The following is a 12,421-nucleotide window of genomic DNA, read 5'->3' on the forward strand; positions in this document are numbered from 1 at the left end:
CCTTCCCCCTTCCCCCACCCCCAGGCTTAGTTGGCTAACATTGTATCTCCTGTAACCTAGTTGCGTTCCCCTCCTCACCCCCATCCCTCTAATGTTAGTCTCTCACTCAGGCGATATGTATTTCCCTACCAGCTTTGTCATCTTTTTTGGATTCACAATCCTAAACATCTATTAATTAAATGTAACTCATTGAGGTCAAACCAGTTTATGGAACTTCTGTCTCAGACCCCTTCCTGGTTTAAGTTAAACCAGAGTCCTGCAGTATCCCAGCATGCTCTGCAGCCTTGAGCTGGGCTGTGCTCTGTGCTCCAGAGGACAGGGCTGGCCCCGCCCCTCTGCTCCCTAGCCAGAGCAGGGGGTGTGTGGCCAGATGCATGGCTCCCTAAGGTGAAGGGAGCAGGGAAGAGGTTTATTCCCCCCTCCCTCCCATGTCCCATCAGCATGGACCTCAGCTGGGGTCTGCCAGGCAGGGGCACAGCAGTCCCTGCCAGGCATTTCTCCACTCGCTGCTCCAGCAGCAGGGGCATGGCCAACCCCCATGGCAGCATGAAGCAAATGGAGACAGGGGTTTAATTCCCCCCACTATCCCCTGTCCCAGTGGCATGGACCCCAGCCATGGGCTGCCTGGCCGAGGCACAGCAACCTGTGTCACAGTCCCCCCCGTCAGTGCTGCAGGGGCAGGATGCAGCCAGGCACTGGCTGGCATGGCCTCCTGAGCTGAAGAGGGCAGAGAGGGTGTTTATTTCACACATCCTTTTTCCCCAGGAACTCAGTCGGGGTCTGCCTGGCCAGGGCAGAGTAAACCCTATCAGGCTTTCCTACCCCACATCACCAATGGAGTGGTGGGAGGCATGGCCAGCCACAGCAGTAGCCTCAAGTGAGCTGGCAAGGGTGGGGGTTTAATTCTCTCCTCCCTGTCCCACTGGCATGGACCCAAACCAGAGTCTGCCTGGCTGAGGCACAGCAGCCCATGGCGGGTCACTCCCCCCTCACTGCTGCAGTGGCAAGGGTAGGGGCATGGCTAGACACTGGCAAGCATGGCCTCCTGAGGCAAAGGGGGCAGGGAGGGGGTCTATTCCCCCTCTGTCCCCTCTACCCCCAGGGGACCACATCTGGGGTCTGCTAGCTCTGACCACCACCTCCACCAATTGTTCCCTGTAGGTGGTGAGCAGCTAAATAAACCCCCTCCCTGTCCCCTTTGCCAGATGCTGGAGGGAGGAGGGAATAAACCCCCTCCCTACCCCTTTCACCTAAGGGGGCCATGCTGGCCGGCCTCTGACCACCCCCTTGCTGCTCTGGTGGTCGGGGCAAGGGACCCTGACAGGACAGCAGGCCCTGTGATGGTGTCCCGGGAGCAAAAGCCTCTTCCTGGTGTGTAGGGGCTGCACTGTGGGAAGGAGTGGGATGGGCAGAGTGGGAAGGGGCTGCTTCCCCCTTGTCGCTCCAGGCACACCCCAGGTGGGAGGTCCTGCAGGCCAGGGTAGAGGCTTAGACCCCTCCCCAAGCATACTCAGACCTGTCTGGGCTTGGCCATGCCTCCCCCACCCCGCCCCACCATGCCCCCAGAACAGCTTCTCTTCAGCCAAGGGTTTGCTTTAGCACACCCCTGCCTACCCAAACTTCTGACCTAAGCCACTGCAGGCACGTGCCTGTATTTCCTGAGTCAAAAGTGAATGTCTATCCGCTTGCAAATTGGTTCAATCCACACAGGTTAGACTAACCTGAAAAGACTGAATCAATTCCAGCTTTTTGAATGTCTGTCCTTTGCATCAGTAGGGAAGCCACCTTCCCCCATCTGCCCATTCATAACCAAATCAAGTTTCTGGGCTAGCACCTGTCTTCAGAGCAGACCTCTTGATTTGTAGAACAGAGGACATGACTGTCTGTGAACCACTGTTTATACTGCTACACCAATAATTCAGTTTGTCTAAGGCAGGGAAGCAGGCAGGAGATGAGGTGAATAACAGTTTTATATTGGCACCTGGGGCAGGTACCTATCAGGCCCAAGCTCCTGCCTGCCATGAGCAATAGCAAGAATTAACATGGGCACTATTCACGTCCCTCTCAATTGCTGCCTATATCAAAACATGGAGCTCAGGTAGGAAATAACCCAAATGCAAACAGTGCAATAATTTACATAGCTGAGGTGACAGCTGGCCTTGCTCAGCAATTAGCCCAGGCAAACACAGTCCAGTCTTTATCAAACCATTCAAAAGGAGAATCTGCAACATTCTTTGTCTGTAATACTTTGCAGTTCTGTTCTCTTAATGACTTTCTTGCAGCTGCTGTTGAGTGACAGAGTGGAAGATGAGTAACTGAGAATAGCAAAAGACTGTGGGGAGAACAGGTTAAAAGAGCGTTCCTTTGATCATTCTCTGGATGGAGAGAGCCAGCTTCCCATGCTTGATCAAACCTCACTAGCCAGCCAAGCAGTGGTAGTTCTGACAGCTAAACAAGCAACTTCTTGTCTTATTTCCTGGCTACAGGGAAAGGGCTAAGAAATAGCCATGTGTTAATGGAGGAGGAGAAAACCAGGGATTAAAAATGACTACTTGTTTTTCATGGGTTAAGTGAATGGCTTGAATTTATTAATTCTGCTAACTTTCTCAATAGTGGGATGTTGCTTTTACTGCACATGCAATCCTTTCAGCTGGTAGCTTAAACCAATGAATGCTAAATATAACATTTCAAAATGTGAATATACATAAATGCATCTAATTCTCCAAATTTATTCTGCTTAACTATGCAAGAGTGAAAACGAGCTTGCTATCCTGCAGCTATTGATGTCTATTCTCTTATCCAACATTGCTCTAAGACTAGAGCTACAAACTTGCCCACAGCCCCAGGATATTCATCTCTGGGTTTTGGTTCAAATCTATATGCATCTAATGTAGGGCTGGGTTCTGACCTGAGCCACATACTAACCACAACGACATAGGAGCCCTCCCCTCATCTACTCCTCCTTCTTTACCCTCAAATTCATGTGCAAGGAGCTGTGCCCCAAACACCAACCTGACATAATGTACCTCCAGAGCAAGAAAAAACCATGGAGGGAACTGCACCTCTCAAAGTCATGGTTCCTTCTCCCTACGCAGGTTATAATCAGACTACTTGCAAAATACAGCACTTCCACATTTACTCACAATGAGCAAAAGTGGGTCCTTAAAAGAAAGCTCCACTTCCCCAACCCCCTTTTTTCTTCCTAGTTTCAGATCCAACATATTTGTTACAAACTGCAGAATCAAGGCCCCAAGAAAAACATTTGTTTTGTTTAACAAACCTAGTGCAGTTTATTAGTTTGCACCAAATATAGCTTCTTCCCTTTCAAACAGATTAGTTCCTTCAGCTGCATACTTTATTCAGTATTCAGTGATTTTTAACCATTATGAACTTAATGTAAATATTCAAGATATATTATTTGGAGAAGACTGTTCAAAGTAGTCACATGATTCAGTTTCTGTTCCAGGATTTGATGAGACTGCAACAGTCTTTAGTGAGAAACCTAGAATGTGAAGTGTTCCTGGGAACATTCTAAAATTCATTTGCTATAAATATTTTGTTTTAGTGAGATGCTCAGAGAAGGGGAAACAAAAAAGAGGGCAAGTATGGCTGACATGAATTCAATTAAAAATGCAAATAAATATTTGTAAGGAATGTCTTGCTTTATTCACCCAACTGAAGCAAAGGAATTTATTATAGAAAACCACAAATCTGATACTTCCAGAAAGGCAAATAAGACTAGTCTGCTTTAAAAAGAACACAAAAGCAAAACAAAAAAAGGCCTTTCATTTCATCTGTGAAGAATGTTGTAATATTTTGTACAAAGACACTGTGCAAACTAACATGTATTGTCATCAACTAAAGAATGCATCCAGTGAAAGGCACTGGACTATTGTTGTTACAAATTGTTTAAACAAAGCCTTGTGTGAAATACTTTGTATTACTATAAATTCCAAGTCAGGAAATTCAAAGCTGCCCACAGCAACCTGTCTCTTCTGCTTACATGCAGTTAGGATCACTCAGTACAGTGTTCATTCTCTCTCCCTCTCCCCCTCCCTCCACATACTCCCACAAAGAAAATTTCATTCTATAAAAAGAAAACTTATGCCACCAGTTAGGGTGGCATAAGGGAAACACCCAGCCACACAAACCCTTAGAGACAAAAAAATGCCCAGCTCAGTTATTCTTCCCATAACAAAATCCCCAGACATCACATTCTCTGGTCCACTGACAAACCCGTCCTTACAAATAAGCCCCATGTGCCTCAAGCTTGTACAACAAGCCAATGCAGACACCACAATTTGCACCTTTGGACCAGAACCCCAAACCCTTTACTTGCATAAAGCTGTTTTGCTCCTCAAGAGTACACACTGTCTCCTGCTTGCAGCTGGCAGTACACACTCCTAGCTCTGCAGGCTAGTCCAGGAGGGAAGAAGGACCAAGGATCCACCTTCTTCCCACCCAGTCCTTCAAGCATGTGGGACTAGCTGGGAATAGAAAGGGAAGGGGTCTATCATCACCAACAGGTTCCCTGTCCAGGGACACATCCAGAGGGAGTGCGGTGGCATGGATGCATCCCCCTTTCAGTCAACGCTATGGGTGCAGCAGTTGGGGACATTTTAAGTCCCCAAAGCAAGTAGGAATTCCTCCCTCCTTTCTCCTCTGTTCTCAGAGGCACCTCTCTTTTCCCCCCTGCCACCACTACTACTGTCTCAGGCTGCCTCAGGGCAGGACAGCTCCAAAGCCCTCCTGTCCTGCTCCAATCAGGCTCCATGGGGAGTCAGGCTCAGGCAAGGACAGTAGCAGTGGTGGCACAGGGCACATTTCTCCTCCCTGCTTAGTCCCCTGGGTGTTCCTTGCTTGTCCAGAAGCAGGTTCAGGGAGGGGGAACCAACCAGCCACTGCCATTGTCCCCAACTTAGCCTGGCTCCCTATGCAACATGGCTGGGGCAGGACAGAAGTAGCTCTGGAGCTCCGTCCCCAATGCCCCCAAGTCAGCTGCAGAATGCAGGGACAGCACTAGTAGCAGGTCGGGAGGGAGGAGTGGGAGTGGTAGTGGGGCTGTAGCAGGTTGGGAGTTAATTAGCTCACTAAACAGTCCTTCTGTGTCCTTTCACAGGCTCACCACCTCTATTTATTGTCCTTACTCCTCTGGGGCAAGTTGCCTGCCAGCAAGAGTCAACACAACATAAGCCATACACACAGACTCTGATGCACTCACAGTCTCTCCATGCCCCACAGTCATTATTACATTCACAGGCTGACTCTCGGGATAACAGCACTCCAGGCATGGTCCCCGGGATCTAGTATGAGCTAACCCAGTGGCTCTCTCCCTCTTAGCTCTCCACTCTCAGGCTCTCCCAGCTGTCCATCTGTCTCAAGCTCCTGTTCCCAGGAACCTAACTCTCCCCCTCTAACTTCTCCCTAGGAGTCTCTCCCCCTGGCTTCTCTTCTGGAGAGCCTTTTACCCATAGGCAGCAGGAGAAAATATTATTAGGAGGGCAGGGGCTGAGCAAAACTTAAAGATACTTGTACTGTGCTGTTTTTGGGGGTGGGGGGCAGAGGGTGTGAGGGGCAGTGCAGGGCAAGGTGCGAGGAGCAGTGCAAGGCATGTCTACCTGACACTCACCCCTCTCTCCCACAGGGCCATTGTGGGGCCAGCACATGCTGGTGCTGTGCATGGTGGTGTAAGATCATGTAGAGGGGGCACTGGGTGCGGCGCTGCAGCAGCTGGGTGAGGTGCTGGACCAGCATGCAGCTGAGCAGCACCAGGTGCTGTGGGACAGCAGTGCCATGGTGCTGCTGCTGTTGCTGGCCACCACAAAATTAGCTTTGGGGGCTAAGCCCTGCCCTGGCCTATTGCTGCTTATGCTTTTACCTTCCTGCCAGCTAATTATCTAAGGCATCTAGCCCCGTTGCTTAGGCAGCCTGTAATTGCCCCTTACAGCTGGGGTGGGCAATTATTTCAGCTGGAGGGCCACTTAAAGAGTTTTAGCAAGTTGTTGAAGACTGCACACATAAAATGTTTCAGAAGATATCATTTTAACAAATTATAGATAAAAACAAGTCATACACTAAAAAAATACATATACTGTAACATATTTTAATTTTATTTCAAAGAATATTTTTGTCCTGATTTATGTCTTTTTGAATAGTATATGGAGGTGGTTTCATAATAGCTGAAAATAAAGTTTTTCTCTTGTATATTGTGGGGTGTGTGGGGTATGCTTGTTGGGGGGTGGATGTATATGGAGGATGGGAGGTATGTGGGAGGTGAGCATTGTGGGGTGGTTGTGGGTTATGTGGAGCGCTGTGGTGTGTGTGTTGGGGGGGTGAGTATACGCATGTGTGTGGGGTGCTGCCCATGCACTATGTCCTGGGAGCCAGCCATGGGTGGGGAAAGGGACAAATGGGGAGCAAGGGATGCATGCAACACAGCTTCCCAAGTGGTGCAGTGCAGGTGCAGTTCATCCCCCCCATCTGGCCCACAGCTGCCCCCATAGCACGCAGCATATGGCCAATCCTGCCCTCTCCCACCTGCAGCAGCCTGCACTGCACTCCTGCTGCACCACTGGCCCCAGTCCCACATCTGACCAGCTCACAGTTTCCTAGTAGGGAAGCTCCTGGTACAGCTACAGCTGCCCACATTCTACTTGGCACCCCCCACCTCCACTGCTTCTCCTCCTCCTGCACCTGTGCGCCACTCCACTCTGTCCATCAGGTAACACAGGGAAGCTGTGGGGATGTGTGCTGGGCAGTAGATGCCCAATCAGGCAGTGGGGAAGCAGCAGCGAGTCAGTTTCATAGTTGGTAGGGTCGGAAGGGACCTAAGCAGATCACCTAGTCTGACCCCCTGCCATGGGCAGGAAAGGATGCTGGGGTCAAATGATCCCAGCTAGGTGGCTGTCTAGCCTCCTTTTGAAGGCTCGCAGGGTAGGGACAAGCACCACTTCCCTTGGAAGTTGGTTCCAGCTCCCAGCCACCCTGACAGTGAAGTACTGCCTCCTGGTACTGCCTTCTGATATCTAGCCTGAATCTACTCTCAGTCAACTTATAGCCGTTGTTCCTTGTTACCCCCGGCAGTGCTCAGAGGAACAGAGACTCTCCCATTGCCTGCTTGTCCCTCTTGGCAAGTTTATAGGCAGCCACCAGATCCCCTCCCAGCCTTCTTTTGTGGAGGCTGAACAGGTTCAGGTCCTGTAGCCTCTTCTCATAGGGCCTACCCTGCTGCCCCCGGATCATGTGAGTGGCTCTCCTCTGGACCCTCTCCATGTTGTCCACGTTCCTCCTGAAGTGCAGAACCCAGAACTGGACACAGTACTCCAACTGCGGCCTGATCAATGTCGCATCGAGGGGGAGGATCACCTCCTTGGACCTGCTCGTGATGCATCTATGGACAAAGGTTAGCCTTCCTGATAGCATCCCCACATTGGCAGTCCATGTTCATCTTGGAATCAATAGTGATTCCAAGATCCTTCTCTGCCTCTGTGCTGACGAGAAGGGAGTTCCCCAGCCTGTAGGTATGCTGCTGGTTCTTCCTCCCCAGGTGCGACACCTTACACGTGTCCATATTGAAACCCATCCTATTCTCTTCCGCCCACCTCTGTAACCTGTCAAGATCTAGATGTAGCCTGTCCCTCTCTTCTAGCATGCTCACTTCTCCCCACATCTTAGTGTCATCTGCGAACTTGAACAAGGTGCTTTTCACCCCTCTTGCCCCAGCACATGGGGCTCCAGTTCCAGCTCCCAGCCACCTTCTACCCACTCCACCCACCTGGCACGATGAGCAGGCAGCTGAGTGGGTGCAAGGTGCCTAGGAGCTGGACCTGTGCACACTGGGGCAATAGCTACCCAGCTGCAGCCTGGCCTTACAGGGCTTCTCCAGCCCAGCATGTATCCCTATGGCTTCTCTGTGTTATCTGCTGCCTGGAGTGGTATAGCAGGGGCAGAAGAAGGGGGAGGAAGAGTTACTGGAGGCAGGGGTAGCTGAGGAGTACCCAGGTGGCTGTAGCCACACTGGGAGCAGCCCCACTGGGAAGCTGTGGGGTGGCTGGGGTTGGGACCATCAGCAGGTATGGGCAGAAGTGGCTGGGGCTTGGCCTCATGTGGAGCACTGCGGTGGCAATCACAGACCAGATGCAATCAATTGGTGGGCGTCCACCCACAGGCCAGATTCAATCAGTTGGCAGGCTGGATCCAGCTGAGAGCCATATTTTGCCCACCCCTACCTTATAGCCACTGGCCAGGCTGTAAACCTTGCAACCTGCAGACTGTCCCCAGGCTCCTTGAGCTGGCAGACTGCCACAGCATTACAGGGACCAAAGGGGGAGGGAAGATTCTTATGTGACTGGGGACTTTAATAAAGTCCCTGACTCCTGCTCCCATGCCCACGGGGCAGTCTACCCAACCTGAAGGATGGGGAGAAGCTAGGAGCAGGAACGCACCCACCCCTGCAGCACCATCACTGCTCCTGCACCCTGCTTAACAAAATCCCATCTAACTTAAGGTCTGATTCCCACAATCAAGGTTCAGCTATGTAAAAATGGAGACATGGACTATAATCAAAGTCAGTGTTTGCTTATTTCTTTTCAAGAATAACAGAGCTGTTAAGAGCATTCATTTGTGTTATACACAAAGGAAGTTACTCCAAAAGCATTGAAATATATTCCCCATTATATTCTCCTCCAGAGAGAGGAATGAAGAAATGTTTTGCTCCTTGAGATTTCCTACCATTCCTGCATGAGTGATAACAAGTGTCGCAGGCTGCAGTGTCACCCTCATAAAAGAGTCATACATCCTACTTACTGGTACATAATATTCTGTATGAGACTTCAGTAGGACATCCTTTCCTAAGATACTGGGTAATGTTGCTGTATGCCACTGGTTCTCAACCTTTTTAGACTCAAGGCACCCTTCTTTAGACTCAAGGAACCCTTCAGAAAATGCCAGCTCTCCGTTTTCACCCTTTTTTTAAACTATGGAAAAAATAATATAGCAATTTTCTGTGCAAACAACTCAAAAAGATCACATCAGGTAAGAATGTTTCTAATACCATGGATTCCTATTTGAAATCCTGGTTTTATCTTATGAATCATTTTTATATATCAATTTCCAAACCTGAGCTGAAATAAAAAGCACTGCTTCTTACTAATAGTGAAAAACGTATTGCTCAGCGTCTACTACTCTTTCTTCCCTCCAACGCTCCTTCAGTACAGAAGCATTTTAACAAGGGGAAATGAGTCTGGAGAATTCCTCATTGCCACAAGATACCATTAAGGCTAATAACATAGCAGGTTTCACAAGGGGATTAGCTATTTATATGGATAGCAACAAGATCCAGAATTATATTAGCTAGGATTAGTTAAAAGGAAATGTAGGGGGGCCATTCATCATCACACTTCAGAGCGTAAGACATCTGAATTGGACCCACAGTTTAAATGTACTTTGTGATTTTTCTGAAGATGGTATGTTTTATATGTGCAAGATGCCAACACCCTCCTGAGGGAATGTCTTCTAGAGATGCAGCATGATCATTTGTTGCAAAAATGCTGCCACCCCTTGTGAATTTACCATGAATCTATCTACTGATTTCTTAAAGCCGCAGCTGGCAGTTCTGCACTGGCAAAATGCTTAGATCAAATCCCCCCTGCATTTTGGAGAGGTTCCAAGGCAGACTCATCTGTCTCTCTGGGCACATCTACATGAGATGCTACTGCGCAGTAACATTGCCAGGCACTAATTATGATGCAATGCTACTGCGCAGTACTAATGAGCTACTGGGCAGTAGTTCTTTGCTACTGCTCAGTAGTGTTGGGGAAAAAGCCATGAGGCGATGGTACTGCATAATAATGCTGGTTACTGCGCAGTCATTTAGTACTTGGTTATGCAGTAACAACTGTTTAGTCTGCCACTTGTGTAGACACGGCCTGTGTGTAGCAGAACCAATGCCTCAGATGCAAATGCCTTTGAAACCTTGGCCCAGACAAGACCAACATTTTCCATTCAGTCCTATTTTCTAGTATCTTGAATCCTACCCTTGAATCAAAGTAGGCAATGACAGGAGCAGGGAGGTCATTCAATACTAAATGAAATTGGAAATCAAACAAGAATCACGGGCCTTTTGACTTGTGATCCTTGTGGCACTTATGTTTGTGCGGCTCAGGCAGAAACTGCTGACTTAAGAGGACTTTGTTCCTTGTGCGGCATGTTTAAAGGGTTTGATGCTAGGGGAGAGGTGCAGTGAATAACAGCAATGCTGTGAAAAAATATGGCAGAGGAAATGCTTTCCATTTATCCATGCTGGTGTGGGGGGAAAAAGTTCTCTCTCTGCCCTCCTTAACTCCCCTGTCATATCTGCCAGCCTTGAGGTTAGTGCAGTACTTAAATCCATTTAATTGCCATGATGAATTACATGCCTGCCATTGATCTCTTTGTTCTTACTTGCCCTTAAGTACTAATGGGCTGTTAATTTTGCCTGTTAAAAGTACAAAGTTTGACTGGATTTTGTGTTTGCTTATGTTAATGACTAGTCAAAGGAATCTAAACTGGCTGTACATGACTAATTGACCAGTTTGTTATACTGTCCTCCATGGCAATGCTGATAAGCTGTTCCTGGCAGCATGCAAATCAAATCCACTATCTGCCAGAGAGGCCTGTGCTGTAAAAAGAAAGGCTACAGCAGGAGCAGGAAAGCAGCAGTTATTATTCAGTAAGCAGTGCAGCCGCTTGGGGCTGGTTGTAGATGATGAGCTGCCTTTAGCTGGAAATAACAGAACAGTTTCAAGGGAGGGGGATGGGATTTAATGAGCCGCAAGCAGCAAAAGAGTTACAGTGTAATTAACTCCCAGAAGATCTCACTGAAGGTTTAGCAAGAACCTCCAGCCCTGCCAGGCAGGCTTCCACCTTCCTCTGAATTAAAGTTTAATTTGGTGTCAGAGGGCACAGGAAAGCCCAGTATTACAAAGCCAAGAAATCAATGAACTGTGTGAGGGAAAAGGTCAGCTCTTTTTTCAGCCTTGCAGTGCGCAGAGACCCAAAGGAAAATGTGAGAATATAATCACTCAGCATTTTTTCTATATGGGGGGGGGGGCCTTGGCCCTGTGGGTTCTGCATTTCCCCACCAGAGAAAATGGCAGCAAATAGCGAATGTGGTTGGTATCTACTTTGTCACCCATGTGCTCCTGGCTGTAACTATGTGTGTGAAGGTTAATGAGCTGTTTCTGAAGAAATTGCTTCTTGACTTGAATCCAGGTAAGTATCAAGCAGGTGAAACTAGAGCTTCCACTCATAATGGCCACAGCCATCTCAAAACCATCATCAGAAAATTTTTCCTATTTTCATGTGCCTTATACATCTGCACCATTATACAACGAAAGCCCGACCTTTACAGATGTTGGGTGAGCTGGGTTGAAGTAATGTGCTACCTCTTCTGGGCGTGTGTGGGGCTTGGCCCCTCCCCTCTCCCCATGGCAAAAAAAAGCACCCACAGGCAAAAACCAAAGTCAGCACCTATGGGTGGCAAATTTGCCACACCAAGTCACCTGCAGCTTGTCTTAAAATATTGGGTACTCACGAGTACAGTGTAGACCTCCTAGAAGTGCATTTTTCTTACAGTCCTAAAGAGGTTCAAATTAACCAAACTGCAATTTTCATAGATTTCATAGACATTTGGGCTGAAAGGGACCCCGGAGGATCATCAAGTCCAGCTCCCTGCCCCAGGGGCAGGAAGTCAGCAGTGATCATAGTATCCCAGCAAGATAAGCATCGAAATGCATTTTGAAGACATTCAAAGTGGGTGCTTGAACCACCTCAGGCGGCAGTCTGTTCCAAACCTTGGGGGCTCAGATAGTGAAGAAGTTCTTTCTTATGTCCAGCCTGAACCGGTCACAGTGGAGTTTGTTATCGTTCGATCTTGTTATCCCTTGGGGGGCCCTGGTGAACAGTCGTTCCCCCAGATCCTGATGAGCACCCGTGATAAGCTTATAGGTGGCCACCAGATCACCCCTGAGCCTGCGCTTTTCCAGTCTGAATAGCCCCATTGCTCTCAGCCTCTCATCATAAGGCCTGTCTTCCTGACCTCTGATCATGCGCATGGCTCTCCTCTGCACCCTCTCAAACTTCTCCACATCCTTTTTGAATTGCAAAGCCCAAAACTGGATGCAGTATTCCAGCTGCGGCCTCACCAAGGTCGAGTACAATGGGATCTGCTTGAGAAGCATCTATGGATGCAAGCCAGCGTTTTGCTCGCTGTACTACCTGCAGCATCACACTGAAGGCTCCTATTCATCTTGTGGTCAACCATCACCCCCAAGTCTCTTTCGTCTGTAGAGCTAACCAGCGTAGCACTACCGAGCCTATATGCATGGTGCAGGTTTTTCCCCCCAAGGTGGAGAACCTTGCATTTTTCAGTGTTGAACACCAT

This window comes from Gavialis gangeticus, unplaced genomic scaffold (genome assembly GCF_001723915.1).
Source record: "Gavialis gangeticus isolate Ggan-Ray unplaced genomic scaffold, GavGan_comp1, whole genome shotgun sequence".
Lineage (NCBI taxonomy): Eukaryota > Metazoa > Chordata > Crocodylia > Gavialidae > Gavialis > Gavialis gangeticus.